This window comes from Xiphophorus hellerii, chromosome 4 (assembly GCF_003331165.1).
Source record: "Xiphophorus hellerii strain 12219 chromosome 4, Xiphophorus_hellerii-4.1, whole genome shotgun sequence".
In the NCBI taxonomy this organism is placed as follows: domain Eukaryota; kingdom Metazoa; phylum Chordata; class Actinopteri; order Cyprinodontiformes; family Poeciliidae; genus Xiphophorus; species Xiphophorus hellerii.
This window is the reverse complement of record NC_045675.1, coordinates 19,560,115-19,573,138: the sequence shown is the minus strand read 5'-3', so window position 1 is coordinate 19,573,138 and position 13,024 is coordinate 19,560,115.

The following is a 13,024-nucleotide window of genomic DNA, read 5'->3' as shown; positions in this document are numbered from 1 at the left end:
TATAAAATACCTGTGAGCTCACCAGACGGACATTTTTTATCTTTTTGTATAAAGAGTTGAAAAGTAACTAAATGATAGTATAAGTCTGGCAGACCAAGACTTCAACTACAACACATGTGTTGGTTCGGACACAGATTTAACCTTTCCTCAAAACTGGCCAAGTTTAAAATTGCATATTTTTTGAGACACATTTTTTTGGCCCAATTATACAGGGAGTCAGCAGATCACGGGCCTTTGTGCTGTTATTGCAGCCATTACAGGGAATGGCCTTTTCCTTTGTTGTCTCAGCCTATGGGCATGATGCTATTGGTCTGTGTTCTTGGTAATGTGTGGATGACGAAACACAAAGACACACACAAAGTGGTGTACAAACACAGGGACACACAATGAAGTCACACCAAGCTCGTCTTGTTGTGGGAAAGAGAAGCATTGCCACCTAAGGGTCAGAAGTAGTCACTGCATGTTCTTAATTACTTTTGCTTTTGTTTTTAGAATAAATCTATGAAAGAGCGTAACAAATAAACAAGTAGGCAATATAGAACAGCATTTTTTAAGGATTTGCCCTGAGCTTTCAGAACTTCCTAGAAATATTAACATTTTTATTAAACATGAACAGATTCTAGGTTTGGGACTGTTGCTCTCAATATGCTGCCGAGGAAAACAGTGTATTGCAAAGCAAACTCATATAAAAGCAATTTAAAATACAACCATAATTTTTGAGGCACGCAGAATCAACAGTATTAATACATTTTTAACTAAAACATTGATGCAGTGTGTTTAGTTAGTGTGTCTGCATTCAGCAATACAACAATGCAATGCTTATAGATACATATAAGAGATAACATACCCAACTCTATTATAGCCTCCTAGGAATGTTGTTTTATTTATATCTATTTTTTAGTAAAAAACTCTTTTTGTAAATAAAAACAAAAAAAAATCCATCTTATTTAGAACAAGAGCAATTTAATTTTTTCATATTTGTGACTAAATTTTGCCATTCTGTAATGGCAAATTATATATCTGCATCCATCTAAAATAACTTTGACAAAACACTGACATCATAAATTAGGTATTTGTCTCTGCATGAAGCTCCTTCAGCTCTTTCTGACACTCTATCTTTAGTAGGTCATGATAAAGATGGTCTTCCTTACTTTTACTCCCACAAAGAAGTTTTGGCAACTGTGGCATTGTTCTTCTCCATGGGACATGCAGGTCACTGAGGGAAAAAGAAAAATCCCAGTACCAATGTTTTTCCACCTTTATTTAAAAAAAATTAACAAGAGGGACAATGTTTAAATGTCTAAAATAAGCCTAGTGGGATGCTTAAATTCAAATAAATTAGTGTATTTTTGCTTTATCAAACTAACACAGATTAGTGGTGGAAAAGGGAATTCCCAGTTGATCCACGTCTTTGGATGTTGTAACAAAATGCAACATGGACCTCTGCAAGGAGAAAATCTGTAGTTTTACCTCCAACATTGATTCCTGCTCGATTTGGCCTCTTGGCTCGGTGTCCTGCAATACAAAGAAATCTACACAGTCAGGATGTGTAATCCTCTGAGACGTGTGCATATGTCCATGTGTTGAGTTTGTGTGTGTATATGTTAAATTACAGGATGGGAGCATCCAGGTTGTGCAGGGTGATTGACTATCTGGTGGTGTGTTGCTGATGAGCCTGCAGTTTCCTTCCTAGGTCAATACAAACAGTTCTGAATCTCACTGCTGAGAAGGACAATACACAGTCCCACATTATTCCTTCAACCTCAGTCAACTGGTGCTGTGTATGGTCAACCAAACAGCAAAAAGGCTTCTAGAGAGACACTTACTACTCAGAATTTTTATATGTTTTTGTCAAAACATCTAATATTTCTCCTGTATTCTCTGCTGCTGCTGGTAGCTTGTAGTATCTCAGGGACTAGAGGAGGATCGGTCTGGACATACATGTCCACAAGGCTCCCAATCAATATCTGGAAATGTTGAGCTCTCTTTCTAAATTCACTCACTTGGATAAGTTCAGAGGAGAAGAATAGATGTTAAATTAAAGGTGTGCTTATATATACTCTATCTTTTGTAACTATAGTTTTTTTTTTTCATCTTGATTTACCAAAAACTAAAGGCGCTTTAAGAAAGAAATTTCTCAACATCTGCACAGGAGTACATCTGACTGGTTGAGCTTTTCACACAGCCGAATGAAAGAAGCCTTTAAACTTCCAGGATTCATTTTTAATTTAAGGGGTGAAGTAGAGTCAGGCAAGCACAGGGAAAATCAGTAATTTAAATGAAGCTTTGCTGCATAAAGAATGATCTAATATTTAAAGCTTTACTATTTAAATGAGGAAGGAGGGAAAAGGGAAAACAGCAATCCACATAGCAACACTGATTTATGTAAATATTGGAGGTGGAAGTGCCATTGTCCGTTCCTCTCTTATTGCTTGTAGAGAAAAATTTGCTATAACTAATTCAAAGTACTAAATTAGTTATCTAAATACAATGTGTGTATCTCCAGCTATATTGACTTGTAGAGTAAAATAATAATATTCTGAACAGACAAGTTTGAAGACTTAATTCACTGGAAAACATCTACTACAGATTAATTATAACTTTGTATGCATTTTATTGAGACACCTCATTATTATACATCTCATTTTGCCAAAGTTTGATGGAATGAGTTCTTTGAAATGTATTTGGGTTTAAAATAATATTTGTCATGAGAGCAATAAAAGACGTTTAACTTACAATTAAATTATTTTGGAAACAACCACTTATGAGTTTGCATCATTGAAGGTAATATTATTAATGAATATGAGAAGGATTTAAATGTTTGGCAGTTACTTTATTCTATTCACTGAAGTTTACATCTCTTGAAAATTCACCATTCAACCAAGAAGTAAGATGCTACTCACCTTTAGCTCAGAATAGGGTCTTTGGGTTCAACTTGGTCACAAAAAAGAGAAACAAAAAGAGTTTTGAAATGTAATCTGGGGAGCAAATTTGTTTTTCGTGACGCTGTAAATGCAAACACAATTTAGTGGTCCACCGCATAATTGGAATTCCCAGGATAAAGAGCTGCAGCATGAATTTTTAATGCGCCGAGTTCAACAACCATCTTGGAGATTTACTTTACACACAGAGTCATGAGGGACAGTGAACATTCAGAGAAGAAAACTTTGAACTTAAGTAAGAAAAACAAGATTTTAATTCACCGAAAGCCTGGATGCAAGGTTGTTATGTATTGTTTGAGTTACATGAAAATGGTCTGTAAGTTATGCGTCTTAGTGTATATATTGAGACGCCTTGAGATGACGTGTTGTGAATTGGTCTCTGTATACATGAATTGAATTGAACTAAATCGAATCTAAACACTTGAAAATTAGAAGTCAAAGCCCTGTTTCACATAACGAAAAACAACATGTTTAGTATGTGCACTGTATCATCATTAATTAAGTAATCTGAGTAAAAGCAATTTTGGAATGCAAATGTGAATTTGATGGCCATATGTTCATGCCTTTTGGAGATGAACTCAAACAAAGCAGTAAGATAATTATGTTTTAACGTATAAAGGAAGAAACTAGAAAGTATCCGCTTTGGGTTTTCCATGTTTGCTTTTTCCATTCCTGATTTGTAATCCCATCCATGCTTTGGATTCCTTAGAATTGGTGATGGAAAGGTCAGAAATAGAGTCACAAGTACAAGGAACTCTTTAAAGTGCTCATTAGCTGACCTCTTTTTGTGCTTCTGACCTTTCATTTCCTCTATTGGTGCTGGAACAGTCAGCTACCATTAACAAGCAGATGAATGCAAAATCAACGCTGTGCACAAACGCAATTAAGTATGCAGCAGATGTGTGTGGACTGTAAGAGAGGGCTGATTGGTGAATTAAAAAAACAAGTGAAGTGAGTTTTACTAATCAGCATATGAATGTGTTTAGCTGTGTTAAGAAAAGCAGTTACTTCTTCTCCTAAATCAGTTAAGGTCCTCCACCTTTATTCAATTATTGCAACTATCTCCCACAATTTACATACTGTACACTGGCACACAAAGACAGTGCTTGAATAATTCATTGTGCATCACACTGGCAGCACTTTTCATATGGAGATGGGAGAAAGGAAAGTTGGAATTCAAGGCCGGCTAGTTTTAATTGTTTATTCTCACCGACTATGCAGATTCTTTTCTGCAACAAAGAACAAAGAGGAGCAGGCTCAATGGCCACAGTCTAATTCCCAAAACAACTGTATCCTCCTGCTAAAAGCAAATCCATAGAAGAAAAATGAGAAAGTGAGGGCAAACTCTGCTATAGATTTATCATTTTTCATTCCTTGTCACAAAACAGAACATTAATCTGTCTCAAGAGGAGCACGCGTCTGACCCTGACATCATTAACTTCCCTTTCCTCTTTCATGTTCTTGTTTCTGCTGCATTTCTATTCCATGCAGTCAAAAGCAATTATGAAATGCACAGTCAATTTTGATGATGAAAGGAGGTTTTAACATACAGACGCAACACTCACATGCATCAGAAGCCGTTTTTTATTTCCCTCACTGATTTTACCTCCTCAATCCTGAGAATTGAGGAATATAACATGCCACAGTTCAGCCACTCATTCAATATGAAAAATATGCTGATGTGTGCCGCCCATGTGATTCAAAATTTGCATTTCAATAAATGGGCCACTGTTAGTTTCAGAAGAGATAATGCCTCTCAAGAACATGGTAATAACACAGATTTTTTTTCTCTCTTTTCCTGGTTATGAATTGATAGCAGATCCTGCTGGTATAGTGACACACCAAGAAATAATCTCCATCTGCTCAGTATGTATGAGTATTTTTATAATACAGAGTGATCAGTTAGTTTGTAACACTTCATGGTCAATTACATCATGAAATGTTTGAAGAATCAGAGAAATGTGTGCCGACTTCTATGTGATCCTCACCGTTCCTCTATAAGGGCTACTCTCTGACCATGTCTCTGACTTGAACAGAAATATCACAGTTTCTTGGAGTTGCATGATTAAAGAAAGTGATAATTAGCAGATTTGTTCAAACTGATTTGAACAAAGTACCACAGGTGTAATCATAATAAGCATGACCTTTTTCTACATTACTAATTAGGTTCAGAGAGTAGAAGAGCATTTGTTACCAGAATTTCTTTCTTTAACTGTTCGGTATAATACCACAGTGCAAGTAGGCCATTTTCTTTAAAGAAAACGAATGAGCTTTTCAACAGATTCATTTAAACTCTCTGATTAAACTATTATAAATTACCACCTTTTGGATAGAACAGAAAATCCATCTTTTATGTAAACTTTGACCTACTTTTAGCAGGTCACTCCAAATAACCTGCAACCTTGCTAGGTTTAAGTTTAGGTTTAAGTTCAACAGCACAATGTGTGAAAGTTTCTCTTAGGTAGCCTCTTAATGTTCTTCACCTGAATTGCTGGAAAATAAATTAATCAAAAGTAGAAACTCTCATGTGACATATTATTGTTTTTGTAGATTTCTTTTGATTTTTTTAAAATTTTTCTAAATTTTCTTCATTTACTTTTAATTTATTTTTTCTTTTCATTGTGACATTTTCAAAAATAAACCACAGAAATTTTTTTATGTAACTTCTTTTAATAATCTCAGTTTATAAAATTAATTGTGAAGTCCTTACCCAAATGTACTCCATCTCAGCAGTGTCAGTAATCTCCATGCGGTAACAAATTACACAGAAATAACAGATATAATCCCAGCTCATGTTCAAAGCCAGAATTCCTACCAAACAACCCACATCCTACACACTGGACTGTGATCTAGGTTAATGCCATACATCACATACCGTCATTCAATCATCGTCTCATGAAGTTTTACCCTACTCACGTAAGACCTCAAAAATATCACCAATCAAAGTTGATTTACAGTCTTTTTCTCCACAAAATCAAAATATGTGACGCATTCAACTGATGAAACTCACTCTTTCTTACATTAAATAGCCTTCACTGTTTGTTGAAAATCATTATGGCTACAGATTTCTTCAAGGCTTATCCTATATGTCCCAAATGTAATAAAGGAGGATCTTACACTCCCCAGGCCCTGACAATTGGAAATCAATCATGATTAATTGATCGGTTTGGTCCTGGGAATTTAACCTTGTCATAAAATCAATCGGCCCTGACCAGAACGCGACAAAAATCGACCAACTAGTTCTGGACCCTCATCCATTGGGCTGCACTGAAAATCAATTAGAAAAATTAAAAGGTATCAAAGCAAAGGTATTTATTAATCATGTTCTCAATTTCCATAGCAGTCTATAGCTACAGGGTAGACATGATGTGATGATGAGCCAATTTAACAGCTTAAAATGATTTTTTTTCTCCAGTTTTCTTTCTGAAAGGTGAAGTAATGGACAACTGGGCTAATAACTCATACAATTGAACCAGATATTTTATGCTGACTAAAATTTAAAAGATAACTTTTTTCTCTCAAATGTTTCAGGTACATCTGTATAAGCCAAGACATCATCATCTGTAAATGGACTGAATGGACTGAACTTATATATCTGTACTGTCCTTGTTAAAAGGAACAACATTTTTACTGGATAGAAACTACTGAATTTGAAATGATGAAAAATGCTAAAAAAAATAAATTATTTTCCCCAATATCCTTGTATTTAACATGTAGAGATACTTCTGGTAAACCTGTCGTAAAACAAGACAGGTTTTTCCTGTCAGTGAGAAAAAACTGTGCGTCTTTTTAACATATATAAAATACCTTGTTCCAACCACAGCATGGAAAACATAAAGCACTTTGCTTTTTTCTGTGTATCGTTTCTGGTGAGAACAAATTAAAATTACAGCAACCAGACAACAACAGCAGACTCCCTGCTGCTCCGTTTACAGCTGACACCCAATTAGACCACAAAAAAAAAAGAATCGCTTCTGTTGACATCCATGGCTGGCAGTCAAAATACCGTTCTCAGAGAAAGGTGAGGTTGACAGGGAAAATACAAGCAGTGGACAGCTTGTTTATGAAAAACAAGATAAGACCGTTTAAATTGTACCACATTTTTATACAGCTCCTTAGTTATAGTTTTATTTTCTGCATGTCCTTCTTCCCGTCGATTTACTGAGTAAAGGTCACTAATGTAAAAAAAAAAATCTAAACATTTTGAGTGAATAAAATATAGACATATCACAATCTTGATATGATTTTCAATCAGATGTGTGGCAACCTATCAGAAAAAAACCCCCAAAATAAAACAGTGAGCATTTTTACTACAAAGATTGCTATGCAGAAACATGAGTGAGCTTCTCTCGAAAAAATAATAATTTACAGAGATCCAACCCTTTTTGCCACTGGATTAAGAAACAATTACAATTTTTGATTTAATGCACAGAACAACCCAATCTTACACAACATAGCTTTTACCATGATAGCTTAAGAAAGGAATCAGATGCTGGAGCATCAAAACAACAAATAAGATACAACAAAGTTTCTCAGGTAAGAGGATTCTTTCAATGTGCTTTTTTTATTTTTACTTCTTATGGTCTCTTTCACACAATATTTCCACTATAAACTTACAAAGACAAGCCACATCTGAGCTCCCTCTGGCCATTGATATAAATAACAAGCAACGACAGCCATACTCCACACAGCTGCAGGTTTTTATAAATATACCTGGCAGTACAAGACGACAGGAGGTGTTGTTGGCATTCAACACTGCACATTAAATCTGCATTGGAAATTGATCAAATTGTTGGCCCAGCAAATGTTTTAAATCTAAGCTATCTCACCTTTTGGTGTTCTCACTAACTTTGGAGTTGTGTTTATGTTTTAAGTCCAAACGCTGACCTGTCACTATATATAGCTCTCTACATTGTTTTGTCTCTGTGTCTGAGCTAAATGAAGGAAGAACATTTCAATGCAGATTCTGTCTTCCATTCATGTTAAGCAACTGCTTTAAGGCAACTTTTTTTTCTGATTTCCTCCACCTACTTACAGAATAAAATTGCACATTCAGTTTTATCTTTTGAGATCATACTCAAGCTGCAGAGGTAGCTATCCCTGCTTTAGTCTTGGGTATGCATTGTGCTAAGTGCTGATACCTGAGTTAAGCTGCATTCTCTGCTGCTTTGTGGTTACTTTTGGGCTTCCAACCTTTTTGCCTATTCTCAGTATAAGTCAAGAGCTGTAACGTAACTGTAACAGAAAAGTTATAACATGTTGAGATATGTGTTTTAACAGTACATTAATACGGTATATTAATAAACAAATGCCCTTACATTCATTGCGGTTTGAGTCTTTAGCTAAAGGCTACAATGCAAATCTACCTCAGTGATGAAACAATATTATTTCTGTCTAAAAGGCCCAAGCACAAAGACGGAGGTAACATCAAAGGAACTCTTTGATGGAAAGTTGAGTGAACAGCCAGGTTTTTTCAGATTGTTTTAGTTTGAGATTTACAGTATATCCCAAAAGACTCCTCACACTTGACATTTGTGCTGTGGCTTTCAAACTTTTAACTGGAAGACAATGTGAAAATCATGTATCATTTTCTCCCACTTCACAAATACAGAGTACTGTGATCTGGTCTTTATATGTTTGTTGTTGTAATTTGACACAATGTGCATAAATTCAGATGGAAATTTGTCCAACATATTGTTCGTAGCTGTTTTAGTAGAAAAAAAACTTAGATGGAGAAGGAGATTGGCTGCAATGAAAAGGTGAATGTGAGCAAGAGAAAGAGATAAAAAGAGGAAGAGGTTAAAGGTGTGACAGTGAGGGAGAATAAGATGTTTTGTTTGATTGAGGATGATGTCTGTGCTGCATTCAGGTCAGAGTTGTGGCTTCTGGGCACTTAATGAGTTGTCGGCTGAATCGCCAACCCAAGCACAGCATATGAAAAGCTTCAACAGTAATCTCCAACATAATAGACTTCTCCGTCGTCCAGAGCTAGATCAATGCACGAATTGAGTGGGCAAGGAGAGAAACATTTTCCTTTTCCTCCTGCTGGAGATGAGGCCACTTGCAACTTAACCACATTCTGTGTCAAGACCACCAAGTGGCAGAATAGTTCAAGGTTTTTGATCCGCACCCAAGATACAGCTGCCAGTCTGTAATTTCTACTTCCTTTTCCATTCTCAGTGCTGTCTCTTTCACAGAGTAATGACAGATAGAAGGAGTATGAAAAAGTGTGACCTACTCTCTTATGAGTTTATTATCTTACACAGTAGCGAACATAGAGAGGTGTTCACCAGGATTCCCTTACACAGTGGGGGACTTTCTCAGTGGAGACTTTCTCAAAGCGCTAAAGAGGGCCAGAAGGGATGCAGGTCCAAAAAAAATGCAGGTCAAGAGTGTCAGATACCAAACAGAGCACTGTATTCACTGTGCAAAGACATTTCCACAATGCTAGAGAGGAAAGAGAAGTGTACCAGCAACTGACCCAGTGTTATGGAAATGCATGATTAAAAGGGTGAATTGTAGTTTTTGTTTCACTAGTGGTGGAGTTTTGGGAGCAAAGCGGATCTCTCCTCCCATGTATGTGTGGGTGAGCATTGAGTGTTACAGCGTGCATATCTGGCAGGACTCTGTGTGTCTGTGAATGTGCGCTGACTGTTGTTTTCTCCCTATCAGTGTGCCACCAATTGTCAGACTCTTTCAAATCGGCAACAAAAGCCCTTTTCCCAAATGTTCCCTCATCACAGACATGCTGCTCTCTTCTTGAATGAAGCTAAGCTAGCACTACACAGACAAAGCCCGGATAAATGGGGCAACACAAAAAAGGATTTATCAACTCATGTACACAGAAGTATCTCAAGAGGTGTGAAGAAAGTGAGATCCGCAGAGCGGAAGGAAGGGGCTGCATGGGAAGAAAGAGTCCCACTGTAGTGGGGAAATGTTCCCATAGCTGCTGTGGTTCTTCCCACCACAACTCTTATTATGATCTGGAAGGGAGTTCTGGCCACGACCCGTGTGGTCGCAGCTACAGTCTGACCCAGTCCAGATGGCCTCTTCTCTGCTTCACCCCTCTGTTGGGACAGTGACAGACGAGCAGCATCGATAACGGTCCACAGGAAGGCTAGAAAGACAGAGGAGACATGTTTTAAAACCAGGACAAACATGAAGACTAATCAGGAAAAAAAATCAGGAAATGCATCAACACTTAAAATAATGCCATTCAGTGAGTCCTTAAAACTTACCAAATCTAAAACAACCAAACCAAACCAGAAAGTTGTTTCGTGTTCACTTGCGCAACTCCACAATTCTCTTCCTGACATCTTGACTTATTTCTCCAGACACGATCAGAACAATATATTTAAATTGTTTAAAATGTGAAAACATTTCGGAGAGCTAGGACAACAAACTTGTCTAAGGAGATTTGTGGCGCAGATTTTCAGATAAGTGCTGACAAGCTGCCAGGAATCCTGTTCAATTCAACTGTTGTTTCCAGTCGGCTGTCGTAGTAATTACAGTCGATAGCAGCGTACTTGAAACCTTTGTTTTTAACAGTCAGCACTGAAGGATGCACTAATCAATACTTGTACAGGAGCAATTTGTCAGAGACAATCTGAAAACAATGTGAAGGAGGTTGGTTGCAATGATAAACTGAGGGCAAAATCTACAAGTTTTCATTATCTCTGCCGAGCTTTGCTTTGAGCTCAGCTCATTGTTTAGCAGTAAATGAGGAAAGAATTTCCTGGTGTGCACGAAAATAAATCGAATAATGCATAATGTCACCCGTATCTTAAAATCTAATTTCATAAATTTTCTGACATCACCATTTTAAATTAAATAATAGTATTTCTGGCTTCACAAAGAAAAACGCTGCATATCACTGATGCTCTCTGTGTTATTGAGAATGAAACCAAAGACAATTAGGAATAACAAATCTGCAACATACGCCCTTATTAGGTGTTTGGGAGAAGCAGGAGGCCTTCAGTGTCTCAGGAGGTTGGAGAATTGCCTATTAACTGCTGACTGTCTTGATCATTACTATTACTTATGGTATGTAAGGGCTTTATGCTACAGCAACTGTTTAATTGGATCCATTACTCAGGTTTACACCTGGGGGAACATACAAAGAAGAACAGAAAATCATGTCCATGCTTATGTGAATGTACACAGGGAAAAGCTTTCATGTGTATTTACACATAAAAGTGAAATTTTCAATCGTTTCTTGTTTCTACTTCTGCTTTATTGCAGAAGAGAGACAACAGAGCTTAGAAAGCTTTTAAAGGCCATCTATTTTAATTTAAATCTGGTCTGGTAGAGGAACTGAACAGCTGCTGCTGACATCAACCTTTTCTTTTATACAAAACCTCTTGTGTATATGCGATCTGCTGGGAAATAATTATTTACAGCTTGAATTATGGATCTTTTCTTTTCTTTTATGGCGCTGATTTGACTCCTGGTACGTTTTTGAAGAAAATACATGCCGTGTAGGGACACCTACTGGATGATGAGTGTAGTGAGAGTTTAGAAAACAGTCAAAATTTTTGACTGGGACACAAATATCAGTACCTCCATCACAATCAGCTTCTCATTGAGGGAGATGTATACGTGTCCTATTCATGACTGATGTTCTTAAAAAATATTTTGCTTCTGTTTATCCCTTCACTGCTTTTAGATATGGGAACAAGTTGTTACTTGGCATGTTCTAACCTTTAGAAGACTTTATCCATATCCAGACAAGATACTCCCTCTTCCTGGAAAATACATGAGCTGGAGCTGATTTGTTGCAAGAAGTTACTCTTTGAGGATGATTTCATCCATCATTTTTCTTAGCTTCTTTTTTTTTTTTTACTAGTGAGGCTGTATTGATACAATGTAATGGTGTTTTTCTTTGGAGGTAGTGATAGTAGACAGAAGAATAGATGGTTAAAACACACCTGCCCCTCTTTCATTGCCATTGTTTTCCAGTCAGATTGATGGGCCGGAGTGATTTCACCAGTGCTCAAGATATCACTGTCCTGCAATGAAAATGGATAATCATTTTCAGTCATGGCTAAAATATGGAGAAAATTTTAAGCAATAAACGTTGCAAAAGAAACATTTGTGTCACTCTTTTTTTTTTTTAATTATTGCAATTTGACTTAAGAAACGGTACTTTCACAAATGAAGCAACTGAGAACTATATCAAATAAATAAAAACTTTTGGTTTGACCTGCTCATTTCAATTTTGATTTGATTTAGAAGTCCTCTAATTCCCTTTCTGAATTTAGGTGAAAATGCACTTTTGTCAGACAAAAACTTAGTTTTCCACTTTTGGATTATCCTGTTACTATCCTTGTTAGGAGAGCAACAAGTTTAGAATTTTCTCTGCAAAATGACTCAACAGCAAAATTATTCTTCTTTCCACTTAACACTTTTTCATCTTTGTTTCTGATGTGTTAAGTCTAAAACTTGGCCTCCACTAGAGTGCAGCAGCGTCTTTCTACACCATAATGAAAACTGACAACCTTTCAGTCTTAGTTTTTGTTAAAGCAGCTGATAAAATCACATTCTAACTTTCTGCTTTAATTCTTTCTGTAGAGAAGAAAAAATATTCCCAATTAAGATCTCACTTTCTATGGTAAAAAAGTGCACAAAAGAATCGATGGTTACCTAACCCCATCTGCAGGTGGCGGGACGTGAATTATGTATTTTTCAGGCACGTGTGTAATTTTGTTTTCAGTTGTTATATGTCAAATTCAGTGATGGCGTAGTTACTTTGAAAAAGTCACTTTAATCGGATTACTGATTACTTCTTGAAAAAGTAACTCAGTTAGATTACTGACTACTTGATTTGGAAAGTAACTAAGTTACACTAAAAGTAACTTTTTTAGTTACTTTCAGCAGCTGCTAACAACAACTCCGTGAAAATTACATTGATCTTTGCCGATACTTAATTGTAAGCTATTTTATAATGGTAACATCAACAATGTCTCTCCACTTATAAGGTTGAACTGAAGGGGAGATTTTTTAATGGTTACAGCACAGAAAACGGACGGATCATCCGGGGAATGATGGACAGGGAGAGCCTGACTAAAACTAACTGGAGGTCA